General features: G+C 42.3%; 1 protein-coding gene across 5 annotated transcripts in view; it reads left to right on the top strand.

The window, feature by feature from the left end:
• The window catches only part of SHISAL1 (shisa like 1), a 314851-nt gene that overhangs the window by 174886 nt on the left and 112381 nt on the right, over positions 1-27584 (top strand). The gene's annotated exons all lie outside the window — the stretch shown is intronic.

The raw sequence follows: 27584 nt of genomic DNA, 5'->3' as shown, positions 1-27584 counted from the left end.
AGACCAGTGGGGTACAGGAGTCTGGTAGAGGGCAAATATACTGGTCACTGGATGAGTAGTTTTCTGTTCCCTGAGTGACCAGAGCAGGGGCTGCACTAGAGTAATCAGGAACCTGCTAGAACCAGTTAAAGCAGGCAGGCTAATTAGGACACCTGGAGCCAATTAAGAAGAAGCTGCTAGAATCAATTAAGGCAGGCTAATCAGGGCATCTGGATTTTAAAAGGAGCTCACTTCAGTTTGTGGTGCGAGTATGAGGAGCTGGGAGCAAGAGGCTCAAGGAGCTGAGAGTGAGAGGGTGTGCTGCTGGAGGACTGAGGAGCACAAGCGTTATCAGACACCAGGAGGAAGGTCCTGTGGTGAGAATAAGGAAGGTGTTTGGAGGAGGCCATGGGGAAGTAGCCCAGGGAGTTGTAGCTGTCATGCAGCTGTTACAGGAGGCACTATAGACAGCTGCAGTCCACAGGGCCCTGGGCTGGAATCTGGAGTAGAAGGCGGGCCCGGTTCCCCCCAAACCTCCCAATTGACCTGGACTGTGGGTTCTTCCAGAGGGGAAGGTCTCTGCGCTGTTCCCAAACCCACATGGTGAGTCTCTGAGGCAAGAAAATCCACCAATAAGCGCAGGACCCACCAAGATAGAGGAGGAGCTTTGTCACACCTGTTATAAAGCTAGGCAAATAGCTAGATGAATTGATGTACCCCCTGGAAGACCTCTGCGTACCCCCAGGGGTACATATACCCCTGGTTGAGAACCACTGAGCTACTGTAATTCAAATAGTAACATATTTTATTTGAAAAAGTCCTAACATTTATATGGTTATAATACTGACTGACTATGCAGTAAAAAATGTGAGGGAATGCAAACCTATGGAAGGGACTCACCATCGCATAATTATAATGGTATAAGTCTGGATAAAATATGCACTCAGCATCCCATGGAGATATCCGTAGGACAAAATGAGGCATATGTGTATCCTTTAGATGAGTCTAGAAAGTGGTTTTGTATAGTGACACTTCATTTAGGCAATTAGAGTTAATGGGTCAGATCGCCAGCTGGTCTGATTTACTCCAGCAAAGTGGCAGTGGAGATGATGTACTGTATTTTGGAGAGCTTGTCTGGTAGGGCTGTCTAGCTGAGTTTCTTGTTTGGGTTTTTTTAAATTATGCTACCAGGAAGTGAACACCTTTTATTATCTGTTGCCTCTATATATTTTCAGAGCTTTGACACTGATAGAAAAGAAAATGTCAACAATACAATCAACAATCTGATCCTACATTTCCAAATAAATAGGAAAGTCTATCAAAACATATAAAGAGTCACAGTATTGTCAAAAGTTATAATCCTATACTCTTTTTCAGTATTCAATAGATCAGTCATGTAGAATGAAAATGTTTAGATAATTTCAGGGAATCTCATTTACTGTTAGGAGTTTTAATACAGTATTATGGTCTACAATAAATTTAAGCTGGTAAAAACATGTAAATTGTAGTTCAGTGTTCAGTTCCAGAATATTAGAATCTCTGTGTTTGACTCACTATGTCTTTCTATCTGACAGTTCCTAGTGCATCCATCAGCACCTGCCCTTCACTCAGAAATGAAGCAAATGATTAAATTGGCCCAACTAACAAACATCTTCCACTCCAAAACATTTCTACTTATATTGGGCCCAATGATCTTACAGGGAGATGAAGTTATAGAACATAAGCCAACCAAAACATTGGGGACGGTCATCCGGAATAACGGACCACAACAATGCATATTGATCAGAAAGGTGGCACGGCCAGTATGCCTGCGGGATGCATAAGTTCAACGTATCCCCATGGCAGTCCCACCAGTGGGGCTCCGTTGGCTGTCTTTTTAAAGTTGCCCTCTTCCAGCCAGATCCTTGGGAAGGGCACTAGTACAAACACCACTGGCACTCTTGCCACATGCAGTAGCCTTCTTTGGCGGCAGGTGGGTGAAATGTGTATACACCTCCCACACCAGCCGGGGTAAATCCAGCCATTTGTGTTGCTTTATCTCTCTTGACTAGAAGGGAGCGCACAATTCATCCAGTGTGACGCCTCACCTGCTCAGCACAAGTCTCTAAGGGTCTGTCTACACTCCAGTTAGATATCTGAGGCTGGCCAGTGCCAGCTGACTCGGGCTCGGGTTAAGGCAGGGGTGGGCAAACTTTTTTGCCTAAAGGCCACATCTGGGAATAGAAATTATATGGCGGGCCATGAATGCTCACGAAATTGGGGTTGGGGTGTGACAGAGGGTGAGAGCTCTTGTTGGGGGTGCATGCTCTAGAGTGGGGCCAGAAATGAGGAGTTCAGGGTGTGGGAGGGGGTGCTGGGCTGGAGTAGGGGAGGTGGAGTGAGGGTGGAGTGAGGGTGGGGGTGAGGGCTCTGGGGTGGGGCTGGGGATAAGGAGTTTGGGGTTTAGGAGGGTGCTCTGGGCTGGGACCAAGGGGTTCAGAGGGTGGGCGGGGGATCAGGGCAAGGGATTGGGGTGTGGGGGGGAGGGCTCCCGCTGGAGGTGCGGGCTCTGGGGTGGGGCTGGGGATGAGAGATTTGGCTGCAGGAGGGTGCTCCAGGCTGGGACAGAGGGGTTCGGAGGGTGGGAGGGGGATCAGGGCTGGTGCAGGGGGTTGGGGCATGGGGAGAGGCTCAGGGGTGCAGGCTCTGGGCAGCGCTTACCTCAAGTGGCTCCTGGAAGCAGCAGCATGCCCCCTCTGGCTCCTATGCAGAGGCACAGCCAGGTGGCTCTGCACACTGCCCCGTCTGCAAGCTCTACCCTGAAGCTCCCATTGGTTGCAGTTCCTGGCCAATGGGAGCTGCAGGGGTGGCACTTGGGGCCTAGGGCAGCGTGCATAGTGGAGTCCCCTGGCTGCCCCTATGTGTAGTAGCCGGAGGGGGGACATGACGATGCTTCCTGGAGCCATGTGGAGCGGCCCCCAACCCTGCTCCCCGGCTGGAGCACCAGAGCGGGGAAAGCCCCAGACCTCTCTCCCCAACAGGAGCTCGAGAGCCGGCTTAAAATGGCTGGCAGGCCGGATGAGGTCCACGGGCCGTAGTATGCCCACCCCTGGGTTAAGGGGCTGTAAAGCCCGAACATCTACACCTCAGTTAAGCAGCCCCTTAGCCTGATCCCCAGAAGCCTGAGTTAGCTGGCACTGTCCAGCCTCAGGTGTCTAATTGCAGTGTAGACATACCCTGATTTTATACCTCTAGCTCACATTCCGCACAAGAATCCTTCCAGGGATGAGACTCTAGAGCAGGGGTGTCAAACTCAATTGCACAGGGGGCCAAAACTCAAAACTCGCGGGCCGAACAGTATAACCATTTATTTAACAGACTAAATATTTATGTTTTTTAACCATTAATATGAACCAAAATACAGGATATCATTCCAAAATAAATACATTTCAACTTAAAATATTTTGCTCTTCATAAAAAAATATCCTGTCAATACAATACATTCAAAATCTGTACATGCTGGAATATTAAAAAATCTGAAAATATAAATAAAAAATTGAATTTAAAGCAAAAGTATAATCATAACAAATCATAACATTCCATTTTCTTGTCCTATTTAGTCAGAGCCTGATACTTGGAGTCTTTTCTTTGCAACAAGTTGGTTTATGTTTGGGGTTAGGTTCTGTGTTGTGAAGATTCTCAGGATCGATTGCAGGTGTTCATCAGTGAGGCGACTCCTGTGTGACGTTTTGTTAATTTTCATCACAGAGAACAGCTGCTCGCACAGATATGTGCTGCCAAACATGGACAGGATTCGAGCCGCATGTTGGCGGAGCTGCGGCATCGCTTCAGGAATGAAGCGAGTGAACTGTGCTGGCCCCGCAGTGTCGTACTTTGCCTTCAGTGTCCCGTTACATTGCAGTTCTATCAGCTCCATCTGCATTTCTACAGGTGCGGTTTCCACATCGACTGCAAATGGGTTGCGAAGCAGCTCGAAGTTACTTTTCTGTGCCTCAAAGTCACTGAAGCGCCGTGCGAACTCAGTGCGCAGCGCGCTGAGTTTTTCAGCAAAGGTGGCATTTGGGAAAACTGTGGCACTTTCTTCGTTCCGTATTACTTGGCAACAGGGAAAGTGAGACAAGTTGCATTGGTGCATTTGTGTCTCCCATAAGCGCAGCTTCACTTGAAATGCCTTCACTGCATCATGCATATCGGTTATTATGTGCTCCCGTCCCTGGAGTTGAAGGTTTAAAGCGCTAAGATGCGACGTTATGTCAGCCAGGAACGCCAACTCACATTTCCACTTTTCATCCCGCAGAACTGTGCAGTCTTTCCCCTTACTGTCCATGAACTGGCAGATTTCCTCTCGCAGCTCAAAGTGTCTTTTGAGAACTTTTCCCCGACTTAGCCACCGGACCTCCGTATGATATGGCATATCGCCAAACTCGCTATCTATTTCCCGCAGAAAAGACTGGAATTGGCGGTGATTTAAACCGTGGGCTCTGATAAAGTTGACGGTTTGTGTTACAGTGTTCATCACATGATCCATTTTTAGGACTTTAGCACTCAGCGATTCCTGGTGTATGATGCAGTGATACACTGTCAACTCACCGGCACAGTTCTCCTCCCGCATCTTTGAGCGCATCCTTCCCACCAGTCCATTTTTTTCACCACACATAGCAGGTGCGCCATCTGTTGTAAGTCCAACGAGTTTTTCCCATGGCAGTTTCATGTCGGTTACACTTTGAAATACATTTCCAAAGATGTCTTCTCCTTTCGTTGTCCCGTGCATCGATTTAATGTCCAGTATTTCCTCTGTTACGCACAAATTGGAATCCACACCACGGATAAATATCGCCAGCTGTGCAGTGTCAGTCGCGTCAGTAGTTTCATCCACGGCAAGGGAGTATGCAACAAAATCTTTTGCTCTTTCAATCAACTGTGTTTTCAAATCAGTCGCCATCTCACAAACCCGATTAGCAACAGTGTTTCTGCTGAGGCTTACATTTGCAAACGCTCGCGTTTTATCTGGACAAAGGACGTCGCACACTTTCATCATACAATTCTTTACGAATTCCCCCTCGGTAAACGGCCGTCCTGATTTGGCGATCTCTTCGGCCACAATGAAACTTGCTTTCACAGCAGCTTCACTTTGTGATTTTGCTTTGGTGAAAAACGTCTGCTGGGATGTCAAATTCTTCTTCAACTCCTCTACCTTTTGTAGCTTCTGTCCTGCGCTCAGGTTTTTGAATTTGTTCTCATGTTTCGTCTCGTAGTGCCGTCTTAGGTTATACTCCTTCATTACAGCGATATTACTCCCGCAAAGGAGACACACTGGTTTACCTGCAATTTCAGTAAACATATACTCATTCTCCCACCGGCTTTGAAAGCCTCGGTTTTCAGAATCAATTTTTCTCTTGGCCATTGTTGGGGTCTAGCTTTGATTTGATATTAGCGTTGTATACATCAACAGACCGCGAACTTGAACCGCGGCTTGCCGTTGGCGGCAATTGCACTGCATCATGGGATTTGTAGTGTGTGTTATTGGGGCGTCATATCACAGGGCCATTAAAAACAGATATATAAAACGATTTCGCGGGCCGGATATAATTGTATGGCGGGCCGGATGTGGCCCGCGGGCCTTGAGTTTGACACATGTGCTCTAGAGGTTCTGAAATCCAAGACTTTGACCTTTGTGTAGCTTCAGGACAAAACCCCATATTATTCTTTCTCTGTCACTGACATTGTTTCTCCTTGCCAGCACACTCAACATTTAAACTCCGTTCAGAGCATCCTGGGATGTCATACTGGCAAATCAGTTTTGTTAGCGACATTTTTTCATTGGAAGGAAGGAAGGAATCAGACACCTGGGCAGTTTTGCTTCCACATAAATCAGCCATTAGCTGCTACCAAAGCCGCTAGATCAGTGGTTCTTAAACTTTTGTACTGGTGACCCCTTTCACATAGCAAGCCTCTGAGTGCGGCCCCTCCCCCTCATTATAAATTAAAAACACTTTTTTATATATATTTAACCCATTATAAATGCTGGAGGCAAAGCAGGGTTTGAGGTGGAGGTTGACAGCTTGCAACCCCCCCTGTAATAACCTCGCGACCCCCTTAGGGGTCCCGACCCCCAGTTTGAGAACCCCTGCCCTAGATCCTATGGTGATTAGCAACATATATGTTCCTTAGATATATAGATAGACTATAGTGGCTCCTGGAGTTCAGAAGTTCATCTCCACTGTGATCCCAATTCCAACTACGTAGCAAAAAACTAAGATCAGGAACTTGGTCTGCCTATATTTGAAGCATCTCGGGTGAACCATTGTCAGAGATAAGACATCAGACTAGATGGACTATTAATCTGTTCTAGCCGAGTATTTTTCATCTTCATCCCACAGGTTTCCATGATGGTTACAGAGCAAAAATTGTAAGCGTGTTTGCAACTTAAAATAATGTTTCAGTTGATATTGCTCCATAATAGCTTTCCATTTTTGTGTGTAGCCATAAAAATTGGAGTAATACAAACCTTAAGAATGTATTTTCTAATAAATAGTAAAAGCTTACGGTGGACTGGTAGCTGTAGAAATGCAATCAGCAGACCCATCTTGAGAAAGAAAGGGGGACATAGTTTAGGAGAGAGAAAAAATACTAGTAATACCATTATATAATCTACTACAGCAACTTTTCCCAAAATTAAAGCATCCATCATTATTTAGTATGAAAAGAGCATTTAAAAATATTGGTTCTAATTTACAAATGCAGTAAGATAGGAGGAGGATGGTGTACCCTGCTGGGAAAATAACAATTCTCAGGAAATAGAAGGCTTGGAGTTTCCTTTTGCTTCATGATCTATGTACTGTCACACCATATGGTTTAAATATGCCCAAGCAGATTTAATTATCATTTATCACGACACATTCAGTATTTTGAATTTGTGGCAAGCAGCATATTCTTTTCACTTTATCTCTATAGCCTTATTCCTTATCTTGCTTATTGGGTGAGCTATTGTCAAAGAACAGCTAACATAACGCAGTCATTTACTATTTTGCTGCTTTCGACCATAATAGCATGCTGTCTAAATAATGAAACATCTTATCATGCAAACATTCTACAATGCTGTGTTCTTTAAAAAGAGGCCATGCGTGAGCTCAACTGACAGCAGTATTAAGTGTCTGTTAATATTGCTCTTAAAACTTTTAGGGCCTCATTCACCCTTGCCCTGCACTGTGTGTAGCGTTTTCACTTTTTTCAAAGTGGGTGTGAAATGCTACCATTCTGCTTTGTAGATCCACTTTGCATGGGAGCAAATGATTATACAAGATGCAAGACAATAGGCTAGGTCTACACTACCCGCCTGAATCGGCGGGTAGAAATCGACCTCTCGGGGATCGATTTATCGCGTCTCGTCGGGATGCGACAATCGATCCCCGAATCGATGCTCTTACTCCACCAGCGGAGGTGGGAGTAAGCGCCGTCGACGGGAAGCCGCAGAGGTCGATTTTGCCGCCGTCCCTACAGCGGGGTAAGTCGGCTGCGATACGTCAAATTCAGCTACCTATTCGCATAGCTGAATTTGCGTATCTTAAATCGACCCCTCCCCCCCCGTAGTGAAGACCTGCCCATAGTGACCTAGGTACTTAGGACCTAATTTTCAAAGCATCCTTCACTCAGAACCTCTGAAACTCAGATCCCTAGGGCCTTATCCTGCTCCCATTGACATCAATGGCAATTTTCTCATTGACTTCAGTGGAAGCAGGGGCAATTTTTTAAGCAAGGATTTGAGGTATATAGTATTTCCCCCAAAACAAAAGACCGGATCCTCAGGTGGTATAAATCAGTTTAGCTCCACTGAAGTCAACAGAACAACACTGGTTTACACTACCTAAGGAGTTGGCCCTAGGACATCATTCAAAAATATTTAAGCTTAGATTCTCCACTCCCTTTCGCCTTGTACTGTGTGGAGTGGGTGTAAAACACCAGTACCCTGATTTGATAGGATTTTATATCAATTATACTACAGGTACAATTTGCATAGCCATTTATAAGATAGGAGAGAATTCAGTTGCCAAAAGAATAGAGCCATCATGTGGTGACAGAAGTCAAGACAGTGGGCCTAATTTTTATCTCACTTATGCCAGTGTAAATCACAATTAACTCCATTGAAAGCAGTGGGGCTACACTGGGATAAGTGAGAGGAAAAACACCTCCTGAAGCTGAGGGGACTGGATGGCTCAGGAGCAGTGGTACTGGAACTAGGGATGGTGGGCGTGCTGCCACATCCACTGGCTTGAAGTAGTAATAACACCCCAAATACATGGTTTCCATCATCAGCACCCTCACTATAAACATTGTTCCAGCATACTTCCACTTCTGAGGTGTTGGTACATCTCTAGTTTGGCAGTCAATATGAAATGAGTTGGTGGTTTAAGTCCATTTCTCAGTGTGTCTGTCACAGAAACTACCACTATAATTAGTAATCTAAGGGCACGGCTACACTTGCAGATGTAGAGCGCTTTGAGTTAAACCAGCCTTCGGAGAGCCCAGTAAGGAAAGCGCTGCAGTCTGTCCACACTGACAGCTGCAAGCGCACTGGCATGGCCATATGTGCGGTGCTTGCAGCGGCATTGGGTGCGGTGCATTATGGGCAGCTATCCCAACATGCAAGTGACTGCAATGTGCTTTTCAAATGGAGGTGGGGGTGGGGTGGAGTGTGACAGGGAGTGTGTTGTGTGTATGTGGGGGAAAGAGAGTGGGGTTTTGGGGGGGGGCTGAGAGCATGTCAGCATGATGTCTTGTAAATTCAGACAGCAATAGGGCTCCCTTCCCATCCCCCTCCCCCCACCTCTCTCTCTCACACACACAGCATTCCACACTAACGGTTGCTTTGTCTCAGAGCAGATAAGCAACCGGCTGTCAGAAACGGAGCTTTCAAACGGCATATCCGCATTCCTACAGCAAGTTCAAAATAATGAGAAGAGTGGCCACTTGACATAAGGGGATTATGGGTTGTTTCCGAAGGCTGATCAGAGCGCAGTAATGCAACACCTCGTTCACACTGGCACCACGGCGCTCCAGCGGGGGCACAGCAAACGTTATTCCATTCACCAAGGTGGAGTACCAGCAGCGCTGTAGCCGCGGAGTCAGAGCGCTCTATGTGCCTTGCCAGAGTGGATGGGTAGTGAGCTAGTGCGTCCGGAGCTTCTTTATTGCGTGGTAACTCGCAAGTGTAGCCAAGCCCTCAGCAGAATGACTAAGGGCAAGATATAAATCTTGCTTACCCCAGGTGTAACTTCAGTGCCTTAACCAGCATGAGATCAGAATCAGACCCTAATGACTGAAGTGCATCACTAACCTCTTGTGACACCTCAAGATGCATTTCCCTACAATGTGCTCCATAGCATATTCAGACTCCAGAAGAAATAGTTACACTGAGGTGTGAATCTAGGGGTATGACTATACAGCAATCATGGGGTGTGATAAGAATGTGTGTAGACACACCCAAGCTAGATTTAATCTAGCTAGCTCAGGTCCTGGAGCAGTGAAGCCATGGTGACATGGGCTTCAGCACAAGCCAGCCACCAGAGTAATTACCCATGGTTCCAGGAGGGCTTGTATAGCCCGTGCTGAAGCCTGCACTGCCATGGCTTCCATGCTCTGGGACCCTAGCTAGATTATAGCCAGCTTGGGTACATCTAAATGAATTCCAGTCACACCCTGTGATAGACACGCCCTTGGCTGTGTTGAGGTGCTGTTCACAGCATTGAGTGGAAAGCTGATCCTGGTGGGACGACTTCTGTAATTTTCATGTGCAATTATGATCACAGCCCTGCATTCTGCCCTCATTCAGACCTCAGTAACGCCATAGACTTCAGCAACTTCAGTGGGGGGGCACAGGAGTAATGAGGGCAGAATCTGGCCTTTACTCGTTTTCAAAAAAGTTACCGCTGTCCTGGCTAATGGGGATGTACTTTATCTTCTCTCTGATTCCCCCAGCCTTGTCTCATAACTGAAGATATGGTAAGATGGTGGGTAACAGTTAGTTTAGAACTACAGCTGTTTGGAAAATGCAGGAACAGTCAAAACATTTCAATCACTCCTATAAGGTGGTCAAAAAAGCCAAACAAATCAGAAATTTGAACATTTTTGACCAGCTCTGCTTATGATTGGGTTCTTTCTCCAGTTCTACCATTGATTTGCTGTGTAGTTTACAATAAGTCACTTTGCCTAAGTTTACGCTTAGACCAGGCAGATTGCTGGTGGGTTATTTTATTTGTTTTTTATTTTAGAATTTGTTTAATAGAATCACTCTAAAACTACCTAGTTAATCACATATTAACTTTTGTATATTCACATTTTTATTATTGTTTCCTTCATCCTCCTTCCCCATTCCTTCCTAATGTTTACTGCACCTGCTCATTGCATTTTGTCTTAAATTAGTTCATAAATTCTTTGGGGTGGGATTGCCTTTTGTTTACACTGTGTGTAGCACTCTGGGTCCCTGATCTTGATTGGGGTTTCCAGCTCCTGCCATCCATACTATGGTGATAAAACCAATAATGTCCTTCTGTAAAATTCAACAATGAATAGTACCTCAGAAGTGTAGGGTAGCATCTAATGAATGTAAATACTTTGAAGTCTTTAGATGAAATTCACTATACAAAGGTCATTTATATTCTTTATTATTATAAAGAAATCAAACTGTCAACCTCTGATAACAAAGGACTCAATCTTTAAGAAGGCACTTTACAGAGAAAGTAAATTTACTGTATCTGTTCCTATGCCACATGCATGTGCACGCACACACATGCACACAAGAGGCTAAATAACTAAAGCAGCGTATTAGGGGAGCTGGAAAATGAGCCTATTAGCAGAATTGAAAGACAATATTTTTCACTGAAGAAAAATAAGGCTTTCATGGCGTGCACAAGTGTGCGAAGTAATGTTATTGCATTCCATTACAGACATTTTCCCACTCTAACTATATCAAATATGTATGATCTTAAAAGTAAAGTGAGGAATATTATAAATTAATAACAATCTTCTGCATTTACATAGTGCCTTTCATCTGAGGATCTCAAAGCACTTTACAAATATTAAAGGAGCAATGTCCCATCAAATCTAGCCCCAAATTAAGGTTTTATAAAAATAAGCTTTCACATTATCTAAAACCAACAGAAATATTTCTGATTTAAAAAAAAAATCCAGTGGAAACAGATATTTTAACAAACATTTCCCTGCAGTATTTGCAAGTCAAGCATTGCATAGGTATGCAAGTTCAGGAGAACCTGAAATTGAAAGTGACTGGAAACTAAGTATTCTATTTTCATTCCAAATGGAAAGAAGCACACACGGTAATCAAAGAACATATACAGGGAAAAGTAAATTAGATTTCTAAAATGTGTTCTGGTTTAATGAACTAAGGTGGTGTTTGCTACCTGGGTAAGGAAACTCATTTATTTTATAAATACATGGGGCCAGATCCTGACCCTTTCCCCATTTTCCCTTGTGCTAGTCTGGCAACATAAAAATATGTGGAAAGCTGGTTTAAACGACTACCTGGATTCCCGTTGCAAAGGAGCATCACCTGCCCCTGGCTACCCCCAAATTAGGGGATGTGCTGAAGGTGAAAAGGGGACTTGGGCATGACCAGAGCATAGTACACTACAGGATCCCTGGCTGGTAGAGAGCACCTTGGGACATTGTTAGAACTAGGCAGCTGCATATAGTTTAGAGCAGTCCCTAGGCTGCTCTAAACTATGTATCAGGGGAGGTGTAAAGGTAATGCAACACCACCTTTATTTCTCACCACTCTGAGGTGCAGTAAGCAGAGGTTCTGCACTCCTGACAATCTGTCATTATTGTATTTATTGTATTTATTTATTTATTTTTAATCTGAGTGTCTCCCTTTAATAATACCTCATAATGAGACAGGGGGCAGGTCTACACTAACCCCCCAATCCGAACTAAGGTACGCAACTAAGTACCTTAGTTCGAACCTACCTCGGTCCAGACGCGGCAGGCAGGCTCTCCCGTCGACTTCGCGGTACTCCTCTCGCCAAGCTGGAGTACCGCAGTCGACGGCGAGCACTTCCGGGTTCGACTTATCTTGTCCAGACAAGACACGATAAGTCAAACCCAGAAGTTCGATTTGCTTGCCGCCGAACTACCGGGTAGTTTAGACCTATCCAGGTAAGTGTTATTGTCCAAGAGCAGAACTTTACATCTCAGTAGTGGTGTATGGACAAATTCCTGAACAACAGATTTCCTGGGGGTTATTTTTCCAATGGCTATCATTTTTTCACTACTTCTCAGCATAGTGGTGTTTTCTAAGTATTTCTGAACTTTGTAACAAGGAGGCAGAAGGGAATGGTCTTTTAGTTAAAGAATTGGACTATGACTCTGTGGTTTGGGTTAATTTCCTGGCTCTGCCCCAGACTTCCTGTGTGACCTTGAACAATGCACTTCATTAATTTCAATGGGAAACTCACATAAGCAAGGGGTTTTCAACAGGATCTGTCTTCAGATCTAAGGGCTTGATCATGAAGTCTGAACTCAGGCAAATTCCCATTGACTTTAGTGGGACTTTTGCCTAAATAAGGCTGTAAGTAAATGCACATGCTCCAAGGACTATGGCAGTTGGATATGGTTTCTGATAACTGAGCCAATACTGTAAAGAGTGTCGGTAACCATGTAGCACATCTTGCTCACTATTTGAATGTACTCATAAAAAATCTTCCTAAATCCCCATTGGCTGATGCAAATTATGATAGGCTACAGCAGCTCCACCAAATCTGCTCATACTCTGGGCAAGTTTCAGCAACGCAGAATGACCACGAAATAATGTGTGACATCTCCTATTGTTCCGCCGCAGAAGTTAACACATAAACACTATTCCCAGAGCACTGCATGTTCCTGCTCGCTTCTCTGACTGGGCTGGTGGACAGGCAAATAAATGCTCTGAAGAGGGTCATGCTGGCTTTGAATGCAGTAGAAATACAGCAAAATGTTTCCTTAGCAGAGGAGGACAGAATCAGTAGAAATTGTGTTTACGAGATTCTTAAAAGTATTGCAGATAAACAGGAGGTAGAAATCTTATGAAAGAGATATAGATAGTGCCTGATATACACAACTCATTTAGGAGAATATTGCTATTATAATTAAAGCAGTAACAATAACTGATTAAACATTATTCTTGTGAATGTCTACAGTAGTAGTCTGAAAATATGTTTGTAAAGAGGCTGCAAAAATTGGATTGGTTTAAAACTGGGGATGAGAAATTGAAAGGATATTATATGATCTTGTTTAATGCTCTGCAATGCTTTTCCTACCCGATTCTGGTCCTTACTAAAGTTGGACAAGTATTTTGGGTGGAGAGGTGGGAAGTATTTGTGATCATTCGTCTTAAAAATATGAATTGGTTCTGACAGTGTTTGTGACTCCTTTTTATTTACATTTACATCAAGAGAGTGTCATGAATTTGTGCTTGCATGAGAACTCAGGATGTGTTTGCATGGCCATCTTGAAAGCTCTGTGGCATAGGGGACAAAAACATGGTCATGTGACTTGAGTAGCCAAAATTACTGCATCAATACCACATACCCCTAGTAACGGTCACCACAAGCAGTTTATCAGGCTGCATAAATAGCAAGTAGTGATATCAATAGTCACCATGAGTGGCTGGTGAGTAATAAACCCTTTATTAATAACCCTTTAATAATTTTGAATAATCCAAATCTCATCATGGCTAATTCACCAGTAGAAAAAAAGGTTATATTGAATAAATTGAATAAATTGTTCCCACAGCTCTAGTCTAAATATCTGCCTGAATCTGCTACTACCTCTCTCCCTGGCCAATTCCAGTCTCTATTTCACTCTCTCCCCCTGCAAATCCATCTCTGTTATTTTTCAGTTTCTGTGATTTATTCTTTATTTGTGGTCGAGTGGCATCTGGGGACATGAAGCAGTGATCCGGGCCTCACTGTGCTACATGCTGTATGCTCTTTTCCCCAAAGAGTTCACAGTCTCCCTCTGTGATTCTGGTTCCAGTAGATCCCTAAATCTTCCCACTCTTTGTGCAGATTCTTTCAGTCCCTGGCTTTAAACTTCTCCTCTCCTCTTGCCACTTTGGTCCTGACATTTTTTCCTGAACAACACCCCAGACATTTTTCTTCCTCACTGCTTCATTCTCTCTATACCTCTGCAAATTCCCTTTTTTCCTTCTCACGCTACTCTCTCCGAGCTTCTGAAACCTCCCTTTCTTTCTTCTATTCTGCGCCAACCCTGAAGCCTGTGTACCTACTGATTCTGGTCCATACTTCTTCTGTCTCCTTCCCCATTTCCAATTCTGATATCTCTTCATCTGACCTGCTTTTCAGAAAAAATCTGATGTGTTCTTAGAATGGAGAATGGGGGGATGGGGGGATTGTTGTCTTGTCCTGAGATAATCGTATCACATCATGAAGTTTGAGAATGAATTTGGCAACTTGTATAGGATTCTTTATAAGGGTTTGATCCAAGGCATCCAAATTGAAAAACTACTTTCCTTACAATATTACATTCAAAAGTATGGGCAGGTGTTAAAACCTGACACATCTCACAAAGTGAATATATCTTGGTCCCATCTCTGTTGATTTTCATTCCTGCAGTGTGCCCCATGTGCAATCTCATAATAGTGGATATTATTTTTCAAGATGCTTTGACATCAATCAGAGGATCTTTCATCTATTGACTATTTATTTCAGCTAATATTTCCCCTGATAAGGCATCAGTATCTTCAACTGTTGTCATTCCAATCTGAGTTTCAATCTTCCAATTTTGGCCAGGTCATCAGCTACCTCACTCCTGTATACAACATGTGATGGAATCCATTGAAAAGTCAATTTATTCCCTCTTTTCCCAATCCTCTGAGCCTCCTTATGTATTGTTAATAGTGTTCTGTTTTTTTCAAAAACAACTGAGGATCGCCACCTATGAGTCAACAAATATCTGCTTCTGTTCCTGCTCTGTTTATTTCTTGCAGTGCAGTGAGATTCACTTTCAGTTTGGCCATAAAGTTTGAGTTGATATCCTCTGAACTAGTGCTCTTTCTTGTCTCCATCCAGTGGCCTAATGGAGATACTACACCATGACCACCATTCTTGAAGGATTTGTCTAATGCATCATCAGTGCAGACAAGAATCTGTTTGCCTTGTGACTGATACTGTTGTGTTTGGGTGGCTTTTTCTACAATCTTCCTTACTGTGGCCAAGTCTGTGTGTTCCTTTGAGCAAAGTTGCTAAAGGGGGAGACACTAACGCAAATAGGTTAATGTGGATGAATTATTGGACATACAAACTTCTTGAGACACACTACCTCCTAACATCATCAAGTTCTTGAGTTTATTCAGTAGCCTTTACACACCTTCCAACATAAGATGATCATTTCAGCCTTGATTTTGTTTTCCAGTTACTGAGCAGTGATGACATTCATGTAGGGAACAAAGACAATTTCCAAAATGAATTAGCTGTTCTCTTCTATGATTCTCAAGAGGTTGAACATCAGACTTGTGTTCACAGATTGCTATTGGAGTGGATCTTATAGCTCCAGTTATCAGGTGAACTGCAGATGACTGCACAGTGATGATCCTAGCAAGATTACTAGGAGCACTATGTGACCAGACACAGTAAGGAGTGGGTTGAAAGGTAAAAGAGGAGTTTTTCAGTTAATTGCTGTGCCTTATTGGAAACATACTGCTCAATGGGATATGATTACTCGATAATTGTTCTATTCTGTTCATTCCCTCTGAAGCATCCGGCACTGGCCACTGTCAGAAGACAGGATACTAGATGGACCATTGGTCTGACCATTCTTATGTTAATAAGAAAATAATTATCGGTGAAGATCTAAATGCACACATTGGAACTGCAAAGGCTGAATATGAAACAGTCCATGGAAGGCACAGTATTGGAATCAGAAACTCTGATTGAATACGATCCTACAGACCAGTTTGGCACTGAATGTAGTGCTTGCAAACACACACTTTCAGAAGAGGGAAAGACACCTCATAACTTATGCCAGTGAAGAAAATGAGTCCAAAATTGATTTCTTGTTAATAAGACAAAGTAATAGGTCACAAATAATCAATTGTAGTTAAATGGCAGGTGCACTGTGAGCCAGCACAGACTATTTCTTATGGACTTCAGAAATGCAGAGACCTCAAACGTCTGAACCCCTGGGCACTGGAAACATCTAAGTGGTGGAAATGTAAAGATGTGAATGGAAAGATGTTTAAACAAGATGTAATGCATAAACTTCCTGACTACACACAGGGATGAGTGGAGGATAACTGGTACAAACTATAGTTAACATTGCTGGAAACAGCACATGAAGCCATAGGAATGCTGAAATCAGTGCCAAAAAGGATACAAAGGGAGACTTGGTGATAGAATCCTCAAGTTAAAGAATGTTGACAAGAAAAAGATAACCTTTAAAAAATGACAGGCCAGTGAGCCAGTGATAAGATGGCATATACAGAGGACAAAAAAAAGTATTTCTACCACTAAAAAATTGGCCTGTGATGAGCTATATAACAAACTAGGTGGATATGAGGGAGAAAAGACCGTCTGCAGACTCACTAAATCAAGGGGTATTAACAAGTTTGCTTATATTAGAAATGAACATGGTATAATGCAAATGAATGGTAAATAAACCAACAGTCTGGAGTGATCTTTTTGAAGGCGTGATGAATGAGGAGAACCCAAGGAAGGAACTAAGAACATGGAAGCTGAACCTGGGTGTGATAGATTTCATACAGGAGGAAGAGGTTGCAGAGGAACTTAGGAAAATGAAAAGGAAGAAAGCACCTGGGCCTGATGAAGTACCAATGGATGTGCTGAAATAAATTGAGAAGGAAGGGTACTCTAAGCATTCGAGTATTTTATGAGCCTGTTCAATGATATTATTAAGAATGCAGGATGAATGGTGTAAAAGCTTTGTAGTGCCCATTTTTAAACCTAAAGGAGATATTACACCGTGTGCTAATTATTGCTCAATGACGTCACATGCTTCCGATCATGTACCAAGAGATTTAGGTTGGTGGGGTTTATGTCTCTCTTACCTAGGATATATGTGATGGAAACACTACCATAATCAAAACCATTTGGGGCTACAGCAGAGAATTTCCAGTAGATGTTGGCCTGCATCAGGGGTCAGCACTGAGCCCTTTTTGGTTTGTGATTGTCGTGGATGTGATGATTGAGGTTACACAAAAGGAGCCACCTTGGAGTTGGCTGTTTGATGATGACTTAGTGATATGTGCAGAAGATTGTGAGTCTGCAAACCAACTTTGAACAGTGGCAACACGGTTTTGAGCAGGCAGGAGTTAAAATGAATGTTGGTAAGACTAAGGTTTAGATAATGGAGGGAGGGGAGGACTCACCATAAAGGATATTACAGGCAGAAATCTTAGATGAGTGAAAGAATTTAAATATCTAGGATCAATGGTTGCTGACAATGGTGCCCTCCTGAGTGATGCCTAGCATCGTACAAAAGCTCCTTGGTGCACATGGCAGGAGCTGACCCCAATTCTCTGTGATAAAAAGATGCCAATAAAATTAAAAGGCAGAGAGTATAAAACTGTAATTCTATCCATCCTAATGAATGGAACAGAGACTTGGTCAACCACAAGAAAAGAAAACAGTATGTTCTCCACTACGGAAATGAAGATGTTGAGATGATCAAATGGTTCGACAATCCATGATAGGAAACAAAGTGAGGTTGCAAGGGGCCTAATGGAGGTTATCCCAATTGAAGAAAAGTTGAGGGAACCTAGGCTATGTTGGTATGGACGTGTCTAGCAGAGACCCAAGAGTTATATTGGTAGGATGGCCCTTGCAATGATCATGGATGGAAGACAACCAAGGAGGAGGCCAAAGACTCAGTACATGGACTGGATATTAGTGGAGCTTAGAGAGATCAATTTACATAACACCCAGGTGTACGGTCTTTAGTTTTGGAAGACGGTTATAAAAGGTGCCAACCCTGGGAAGCGGGAAGGAAGAAGAGTTTGTGACCAGACAAGTAAGGCATATTCAAATATTGGACAAGCTATCGGGCAGTATGTTGTTTTCAGTGTCCTAACATGTGAACCCCCTTTGGTACTGGCAGAACATCATAGAAGATTCAATTTCTTCTTTATGTTGGCTGTCATCTTCCTGACTTGTGGTCCAAATCTGAATTCTGTTCCCAAGGTCATTCCAGAATATACTGCGTTCCTCTCAACAACATCATCTTCTTGATTCACTGTCAATTTCAAACTGTAGTTGAAATGCCTTTGATTTATGGTAAAATAGATGGACTTTATTTTTGCTGGATTCAGCTGGAATTTGTTCATTTGCCCATGTAGTTACAATTTCCAAGTACTCATTCAATTTATTCACCAATAAAGCTATTTCATGACCTGTGATGTGAAGTGCAATATCGTCTGCATACATGTATACTGATGATTTAAAGCCACCTGGCCGTCCAGAGGAGTACAGCAGGAAAAGAAGGGGACTTAAAATTGAATCCTCAGGAACTCCCACCCTAAGAGGCCTTGTTTTTGGAAAAAGTACCATTTAGTCTTAGTGTTATTGTCCTGTATCATATGGAGTCTTTTATCTAAAGATACTTCTTACACAGATTCCCACCTCACTGCGTTTCACTAAGAGCTTATCATGTCAACCTCAATCAAATGCGACACTGACATCCAAAAAAAGATTCTTACTGATGACTGTGGTAGCTTCTGTTGGAATCTGTGGAGAATGGGCTGACAGAAGGACACCAATAGGTCCATAATGGAGTGCAAGGACTTGTGTGCCATTTTGGGTAGGTTCTCTTTTCGCTTCTTTTAAAAGCTACCGTTTTAAAAGAAGCCTTGCTTGTACAATTCTTTCCATTATTGTGCAAAGGTAACTGGCAGGCTGATAGTTACCCAGAAAAGAGAGGTTTTTGCTAGTCTTAAGAAGAGAAACAATAACTTCTAACTTCCACCTATTAAGTACCTTCTCTTTTATCCACAATTTGTTTATGATGTCCAGTAATCTGGCTTTAGCCTTCTTCCCAAAGTGCTTTATTATACAACCAGAGATGAGGTTCAGTCTAGGGGATCTGCTTGGTTTGAGCTTCTCTATTTCATCTTCTAATTCATGTATAACAAAGATCTTTCCACACCCGAAGTAGGGAGACACAATGGATGAGATGATATCTTTTATTGGGCCAACTTCCATTAGTGAAAGAGACAATCTTTCAAACTTACACAGAACTCTTTTTCAGGTCTGAGAAACGTACTCAGAGTAACAGATAAATACAAGGTGGAACAGGTTGTTTAGCATAAGTCATTAGCACATATTTCAGTATTTCCTTGTCTCTCTAATATCCTGGGCCAACATGGCTACAAAAACACTGAATAAAGCCAAAGTACTCATTTAGATCTGTGTGCAGATTTTAAAATTCTCTTTGTCTTTCCTCCTTAATACTCCATCGTGCGCATTTTGCAATGGCTTTGTCCTCATCATTTAGGGTGACCAGACAGCAAGTGTGAAAAATCAGGACGGGATGGGGGGTAATAAGAGCCTATGTAAGAAAAAGACCCAAAAATCAGGACTGTCCCTATAAAATCGGGACATCTGGTCACCCTATCATCATTATACTTGAGCTTGATAGTCTTGGCATAAAGTTCAACCAGAATATTCACAGACTTTTTGTCATCTAATGCCGCTATACCTCCACTTTTCAGGAGATTGATATATTTCTTTAAAAAATGTAAGCCTTAGTTTATTTTCAATTCACTTTAGTATCATCCATAAATCTTTTCCTCTCTCTGAGGATCCAGCCTTTTATAATTCTCTTCCCAATAACTTAATCTACATTGTTATTTTCCACAGTGACCTCCTTTGAGACTGCTGCGTTTTTGGCTGGCCTATTCATCTCCAGAGTTCTGTTCAGCCTCCAATCAAACCTGATTCCATTCCTTAATAAGACTTTTTATGCCAGTATCCTTCCAAAGTGCAACCCATTTCTTCTTCTTGCCTTTGGGATGCTCTTTTTTGCCAATTTCTGCACAGCAGATTCAAAAACATTGAGATATTCCTCTGTTATATTTCATAGGTGTTTGATAAATAATATTCTCAAGTGTGTCTGTGCAATAGAACCAGTCAACCTTATGAAAGTTCCACTTCCTGTTTATCAATTGAGAGCTCATTATCTTCCTATTCAATAGGTGAGTACAGGGCAAAGATCACTTCCAACACCTCCAATACATTCCATGTGCAGCTCATGGGCATGCTACTGCTCACCAAAGTTGCATCTAATGTTGACTGTGTGCTATATAATCTTAATGTATAAATCATAGTGCCAGCATTCAGGACAACTAAATCATTATCAGGGATGGTCCCTAGCAATGTTTCATTCACATCGATTGTTCTGTTCCATCAAACTTAACTTTAAGCATTAAAATCTCCATAGATTCGGCTACAGTTTCCTAATGCTATCACAAGATTCTCTTTATCAGTTGGGCTCTCATCAGGATGATAGACATTGACCGCTCTTAACTTCTCACCCCTGAACTTGACAGTGATACCGTCTAATTCAGTATGCTTGTTCATCTCATACATTTCCATATCTTTTTCATATCTGAGTGTCTCCCTGACAATAAACATCAGATCATCACCAGCTCTTTCACTGCATTCCTTTCTCAAGCAGTCAATGCCTGTAATAGATAAACTTTGTCAGAAAACTGTTTGTTGTATAGCAGCAATATGAATATTTTGCTTATAAAGAACTTTTCCAATGTCCCCAATATGGTTCCAGTTGCCCATTGCATTCAAATACATGGCATTAAAGGTGGCAGCAGCATATTTGTCAACATCTCCCCAGGAAGCACAAGAGGTGACAGGTTGATTTCCTCATATGCAGTAACGTATTTCCAAACTCTCTTCCACAACTTCATGGTGGGAATGTGGTTCTCAGAACCCCGTTAGCCAGAGATTTCCTCTGGGAAAACCCCAGTACCACAGTACAGTGGGGATGGTCTTTATTGTGGAAATATTGGATATGGTGAACAAGTCAGCCTTTGCTGTGTGAGACAATCTTAGATTATATAATCAATATTACATTCATTGTTAATTCAAGGATAATGTGGAGATCTTACTCCATGAAGGAAACAGAATGCAGCATTCAGATCTAGATCTTCTCAATGAAACAGCATGCAGATTGGCTCTCTATTTTCATGGTGAAGAGGGAGAAATTTAAATAATATTAGTTATTACATATCATACTCTTTTAATACATTTCATCCCAAAGGAACCCACCCCTATTCATAAAGCATCAGTGAAATGCAACCACCCTTCTATCATAGGGCACCATGAGATCTTACTATGTCCATGTTGAACAGACAGGGATCTCAATTTATAAAGATCTCATCAGGGCCGGCTCCAGGCACCAACTTGGCAAGCTGGTGCTTGGGGCGGCCACTCCAGACAGGGGCGGCAGGTCCAGCTATTCGGTGGCAATTCGGCAGACGGTCCCTCACTCCCGCTAGGAGCGAAGGACCTTCCGCTGAATTGCCGCTGCAGATCGCGATCGCGGCTTTTTTTTTTTTTTTGTGACTGCTTGGCGCGGCCAAAACCCTGGAGCCAGCCCTGGATCTCATCCATAACACCCTCATACAGCAAAGCCAACAGAATTGTCTAGCCCAAAGAGAAGAAGTGGTTGAGTTTGAACCTATGGATCCAGAAAGGCCAAGTACTTCAAACATGCTTAAACAACTAAGCTATCACCCCCAGTTACCTCCTCATTGGGTTTTCTTTCCATACCTACATTTAAAACACTTTCCTCTCTTTAATTCCCATCCGTGATTTCCCTTTCTATCTGGTGTAGAAGTTTAGCAAGTTGCCAAGAGTCTCTTCCAGTTCACCAATAAAAAATTAAGCAAGAGGATGGCACACTGCTCTGGGTCTAATTTCTCATCAAGGCACAGGGGATTTATACAAGTACTCCCACTAATAGTAATGGGAGTTAGTTATTGTATGCAAATCCCTAGCACAAGGATGGGAGGAGAAAATCTTTGACTGTACAATATTATAGAAAAAATCTATTTACAATATTTTATAATGTATTTTGTGTATCTGCTCTGTGCTGACAGATTCCATGGAGACTAAATATAAAGGAAAACATAAGTGATTATAGAATATGCTTCAATCTATGGGTTCAGATGATGTTTAAAAATCTTGACCTAGCTTTTTGCAGTTTATTACCATACATCAGAGAAATCCCTTAGCTGACACAGCACTACAGTTTGGTATGCTGCATGTTTCTCATTTAAATCAACTGCAGGGAATTTCCAACGAAATGTTAAAAATTTAACAACATAAATCTTTATTATTGCAGAAAGAGTCACATCCAACCTTTTCCATGGATCAATGTATTTGACACTCTTCCTTTTTCGGGGTTCTCTCTCTCTCTCTCTCTCTCTCTCTCTCTCTCCCATCCCCCATGCACACAATAGCAGGGATTAATGTAATGTGCCTACAAAGAGATTATTTGAATGAATTGCACAGCAGATTAAGGAAAATCTCATCTGGAGCAGCCATCAAAATAAAACCTTTACTTACTAACAGCAGACCATATTCTCCCCCTAAGAATATTGGGCCAGATCCTCAGCTGTGGTAGAGCTCTGAATGGGATAGGGGAGCCCAACGCCGGTTGTAAGGTTCAGCACCGAGCAGGGATTCTTTAAATTCCACTGGTTTGTAATGACCCCCTAGGGGCCATTGCACCAGCTGGGAATCCCCAGAGTGCACTTCATCTACCCATAGCCCTTCCCACTCCTAGATGAACCCTTGAATATCTTCTACCCCCTCCCTGTGGAAGAAGACATATACAGCAGCCAGGAATCCCCATTCCAGGGAAGCCCTTTATGCCTCATTAGGGCAGCTTTCTGTTCTCTTTGCACCTCTGGAGCAGCACAATGGGAATGTAGTGTGAGCCAGGATCTGGCCTGTAATATACAAGATACAATAATGTAATTAAAATACTTTGCATTTCTATAGTACCTTGCATTTGGAGATCTCAGAAATCTTCTCAAATAATATGTCTCACAGCACATCTGGGAGACATATTATTATTACACCCATGTTACAGATGGGTGAACTGAAACAAACAAGTTCGGCAGATTTCCCAAGGTCATACAGAGGGAAGATCTGGAAAAAGAACTAATTCCTAGATTCACGATCTAACCACAAGAAAATAGTCCCAATTAGATATCCTCCCCATTCCAGTTTATTATTTCCCAGTAAAATATAGTAATTTTACAGAGATCTAGCTCTTTCCATCCATAAGGATCTGAAAACCTTATATATTTTACAAAATACATCATCTGTAATGATTTGACCCATCACTGAAGTTCAGCCACCTCTGAACTGAAATGTAGCAACTGTTTAACAATGCAGGACTCCTCACAACAGTTTAGAACAGAAAGTGAAGAATACCTTAACTAATTGAAACTACAGGGTAAATTTTTAGTGACCTCATTGTCTAATTACATAAATTGACATTTAGACAGGAAATGCAGACTACTCTATTTAATTTTTCAATGTATTGGACCTTCACTGTATTTGCTTGCATTTTCTTGCTTCAAATTAAAGTCTTTCTCCCATTCCTTACACATGTAATATCTTCTGCATCTCATTTTAATTATATTTTTGTTCTTAAGCATTTCACATGTAGGGCCAAATTTTGGCTCTTGCTACATCTCTGGCACAGAGCCTGTCACAGCTGTGTGATCTGGCTAGGGTCTCTAACCGCAGAGGTCTGCCTGGATTCTGTAGAGCCAACCTCTCCTCAGGCAAGATTACTTGGTATTGATGAGGCCAGGAGAGTTTGTGACTTCTCCCCATGTAGGAGCGGGGGCCCTCCGTTGAGCTGGGGGAGAGGCTGAGGAGACACAGAGCATGTGGTTCCAAAGGCTGGGTTCTCCCCGGGTGTTTGACAGACTGTCATGGGGAACCATTTCAGGGTATCTTTACTCCTAATTGACTCTTTGTGGCAGCTCCATTTCAGCTGTCATGGTACTGAGGCCTGTGACATGCCCCTTGACTCTCAGACTCTCTTCCCTCACGTGGGTCCACCACAGCCCAGATAGATTAACTTTACCCACACAACAAAGGGGCCCATTTTTTCTACCAGGCATCTGGGGAGGAGGGTGTCTGAAAGGCCAGAAAGTGGCTTAGTATTGATTGTATTTAGTCACTAAGTGATAAAGAGCCTATCATATGATATTTATACGATAAATTTTAACAGGTTGTAAATGTTAAGTGTTATAGCCGAGCCCACTCTTTCCTACAAAGGAATAACCAGTATATTTTGTTTGCTTGCTTAAAAATGGTTACCCTTCTGCCTGTCCCATCTTCTGAATGGCAGCTGGGTGGAGTGTGTGAGTACCATGGGGGTGCTCCAATCTGACATGCATGGGCACAGCATGGAAAGAAAGAGCATCCTGAAACCATGGTAGGATGCTCAGTGGGTCCAGGTGTAAATGGGCTCCACTCCTGAATAGCTGAGCAAATGGTAATAGCTTCATCCCAATAGCATTGTGGGTTTAGGTCTCCTTGGTGCTCCACCATTTTATACTGTTTTGTGTGGCGTGAGGCAGGTGCCTAACTTATTCTCACAAGAAATGACTTAGGTGCCTAAGCCATCTGACCCCAGGAGAGGGGTTCCTGGCTGTGGATTACTAGCAGAGACAGGAGCCTTCCAGCTGCCCAGAGTTAAGTGCCCACACTGTGAGAAGGGCAGGACTTAGGACATACCCCTCTCATCAGCATCTCCTACTGGCTAGTTTAGGCAGCCCCCTGCCTAGCATTCTGGCTTTTGTGGATTGAATTCTTAGGTGCTTCTCTCTCCCCCTGTGGAATGTATAGAGAGGCTGGGCACCTAATTCAGGCTTTGTGAATCATGTTGGTGTTCCTGTGATTTTCGAGTTGTCTGTGTCCCTTTGTGGATTCAGGCCTCTGTCATCTTGTGCTGCCTGGAGGAAACTAGCTGCTCTAGTTCCCCCTCTGATCCATATTGGTCAGTTGCAACAACCCGATGGATGAGTGAGGGGTCTTGGCTTAACTGAAAGAACAATAACAGAATAAATGAGTGGTTTAAGCCTTATTGCCTCATTACGAGACACCTGGCATTACTCCTGAATCTTTGACTCAGGCTGGTGAGAGTTTCCTTGACACATTCCTCTTCATTGGATAGAGGTTGTCAAGGGAGAACCTACATCAAGGATGCCTGTGTATGCCTACTGACAAAATAAAATGGAAAAAATACAGAATGGAATAGCTCATTGCTGCTTTCCCTTCAGCTATTAGTTTTTTTTAGTCATTATTTTGTTCTTTGGGTTTAGAAGTTTGGGGAATCAGTGAACGTACGGAATCATTATGTAATACTAAATTGATAGCCTAATATGCCAATTTTTGTGTATAATCTGAAAATCTGCTACAGTAAGTGTATGGAATATTAACATTTACCCACCCACCATCCTGCAGTTTTAACTCATGTTTGTAAAAGAATTGTCCCCAAGAGTATAATATCGTCTCGTTGCATGTGATCATGTAATGAAAGACCCTGTTATGTAGAATAGGGGCAGGATGGCACAACACCTTCATCTCTTTTTAAAATCCTAAAAAATTAGTAATTCAAACTGTCTGCTGTAGCTTTTAAATTTCTGAATAGACTTGCTGATCTAAAATATAGAACTCACTGTTTGTATTTGTATCTGATTTGCTAAATACATTTGTAATTACTCCTTCCCATGTCCAATGCCTGTGCATATTATAAATGAAGTGTATTTCACCAGCTGGAATGTGTTATATTCAAATAGTGGAGTTGAAAGCTAGGAAGCCATACTTTCACACACAAGAGTTAGGTAAAATATTGCAAAGAGAGAAATTGGGATTAAGAAATGGTACTTAATTTCCTCTATATTATAATTGAACTGAAGCAGTTTTGAACATACAAAAGTGTATTATTAAGCAGCCTAATTTAAATGTAGCTCCATTCCCAAACAATAAATAATATACATCTGGCTAGCATGAGTCATCACTTTCACAACAGTGTCTATTCCTGTTTTGCAGGAGCACAGTTTACATAGTAAAAGGTAGAAGAGATAGAGGTATTATTAAGAATTTAAATTACATGCAGAGACCTTTGGTAGATTTAAGGGTGCCTTGCACTGAGGTCAGTCTCTTCTGAATGCTTTTCAGATCACAGTGTGATTGGGGTGGGAGTGCTTGAAGAAGGGAGCAAGAGCAATTGAGAAAACAGCTCATAAATCACTGCACTGCTTCTTCCCTATTAATACTGCCCTATTCTTTTGTGTATGTGTGTGTGTGTGTGTGTGTGTGTGTGTGAGAGAGAGAGAGAGAGAGAGAGAGAATCACCCCATGATGATGTTGCTTTTACAAAGCATTTGCTTTTCTCTTTCAGAGAAATAGGAGTCTCCTATTTCAGACTAGATACCGAGATTACCTATGTAGCTCTGCTTAAATACACATTTAAATTAGGAACGATGAAATCTTCAGTGGTTTTGTGTGTATGTGTCCGTGGAAAAACATCATTAAAAATCAGACTTTTACCTCTTGCAAGATGCTTTTTTGCCCCAGAGCCTATTTAAACTCTGGGAAATCAATAAAGTAAGAGTACTTTAGACTTGTCTAACCTTAGCTATCTTAATTTGTAGTAAGATGCAGGAATCAAACTATTGTATTGTTACTAAGCAAAAGCTACTGATTGCCAGCAGTGGTACCAGACACTACTACTTGCGTCACTGTTCCTAGGAGATGCTATTCAAGTGTCTTAACACATCCTCGTAGCAAATAGTATTTGCACTTGCTGTGCTCAGTTTCAACACTAATTGGGGCTTGGTTGTACCATACACAAACACACGCTTACCATAGTAACCATGTCTTCATTGGCAATTAATTTTGTTCCAACCCAGGGGTATCTTTCTAGATATATGCACGAAGATAGATAGGGCACAACTCTCACAGATAGTATTTATTTGTAACTGAATCGCTTTATTGACGAGCAATGCGCTAGAATCTAGCTCAGTGTACAATTCATTCAGACTAAACTGGATCATGTGTGGCTTTGTCTTGATAAAGAAATATTTTCCTTAGAGCTGTAAGCTAGATGTTTTTTTTTAATCTGAAGTAAATAAATTCCTTGCTGATGCCAATAGATGTATTAAACCTTAAAACCTTCATCTTGAAAATAAAAATGTATGTGATAAATGTCCTTAAATCAGTAACGATGTTCAAAAATGTAACGCCTGGAGATTTAGCAAGTCTTGAAACATCCTCAAAAGAGGATTGCTTCTCACAGGGTTACTAAATGCTCTAGAATGTGCATAACTCCCAAAATACCATTTATCAAATAACGCTCTTAAACTGGAAGTACCCTGAAAAACCATCGTAACAAATAGGGAGCGCGGCTATAGAAGGGGGGAAATGACACGCGTTCTAAGCGATGTTGTGACAAGATTATTCCGCATTGTCAACTGATCATTATTTGGATAATAGTTATTATACTAAAAGCGGAGTATATTATTCTGTTAA

The sequence above is a fragment of the Chrysemys picta genome, chromosome 1 (assembly GCF_011386835.1).
Source record: "Chrysemys picta bellii isolate R12L10 chromosome 1, ASM1138683v2, whole genome shotgun sequence".
NCBI lineage: Eukaryota > Metazoa > Chordata > Testudines > Emydidae > Chrysemys > Chrysemys picta.
This window is presented reverse-complemented; position numbering and strand designations above follow the sequence as displayed.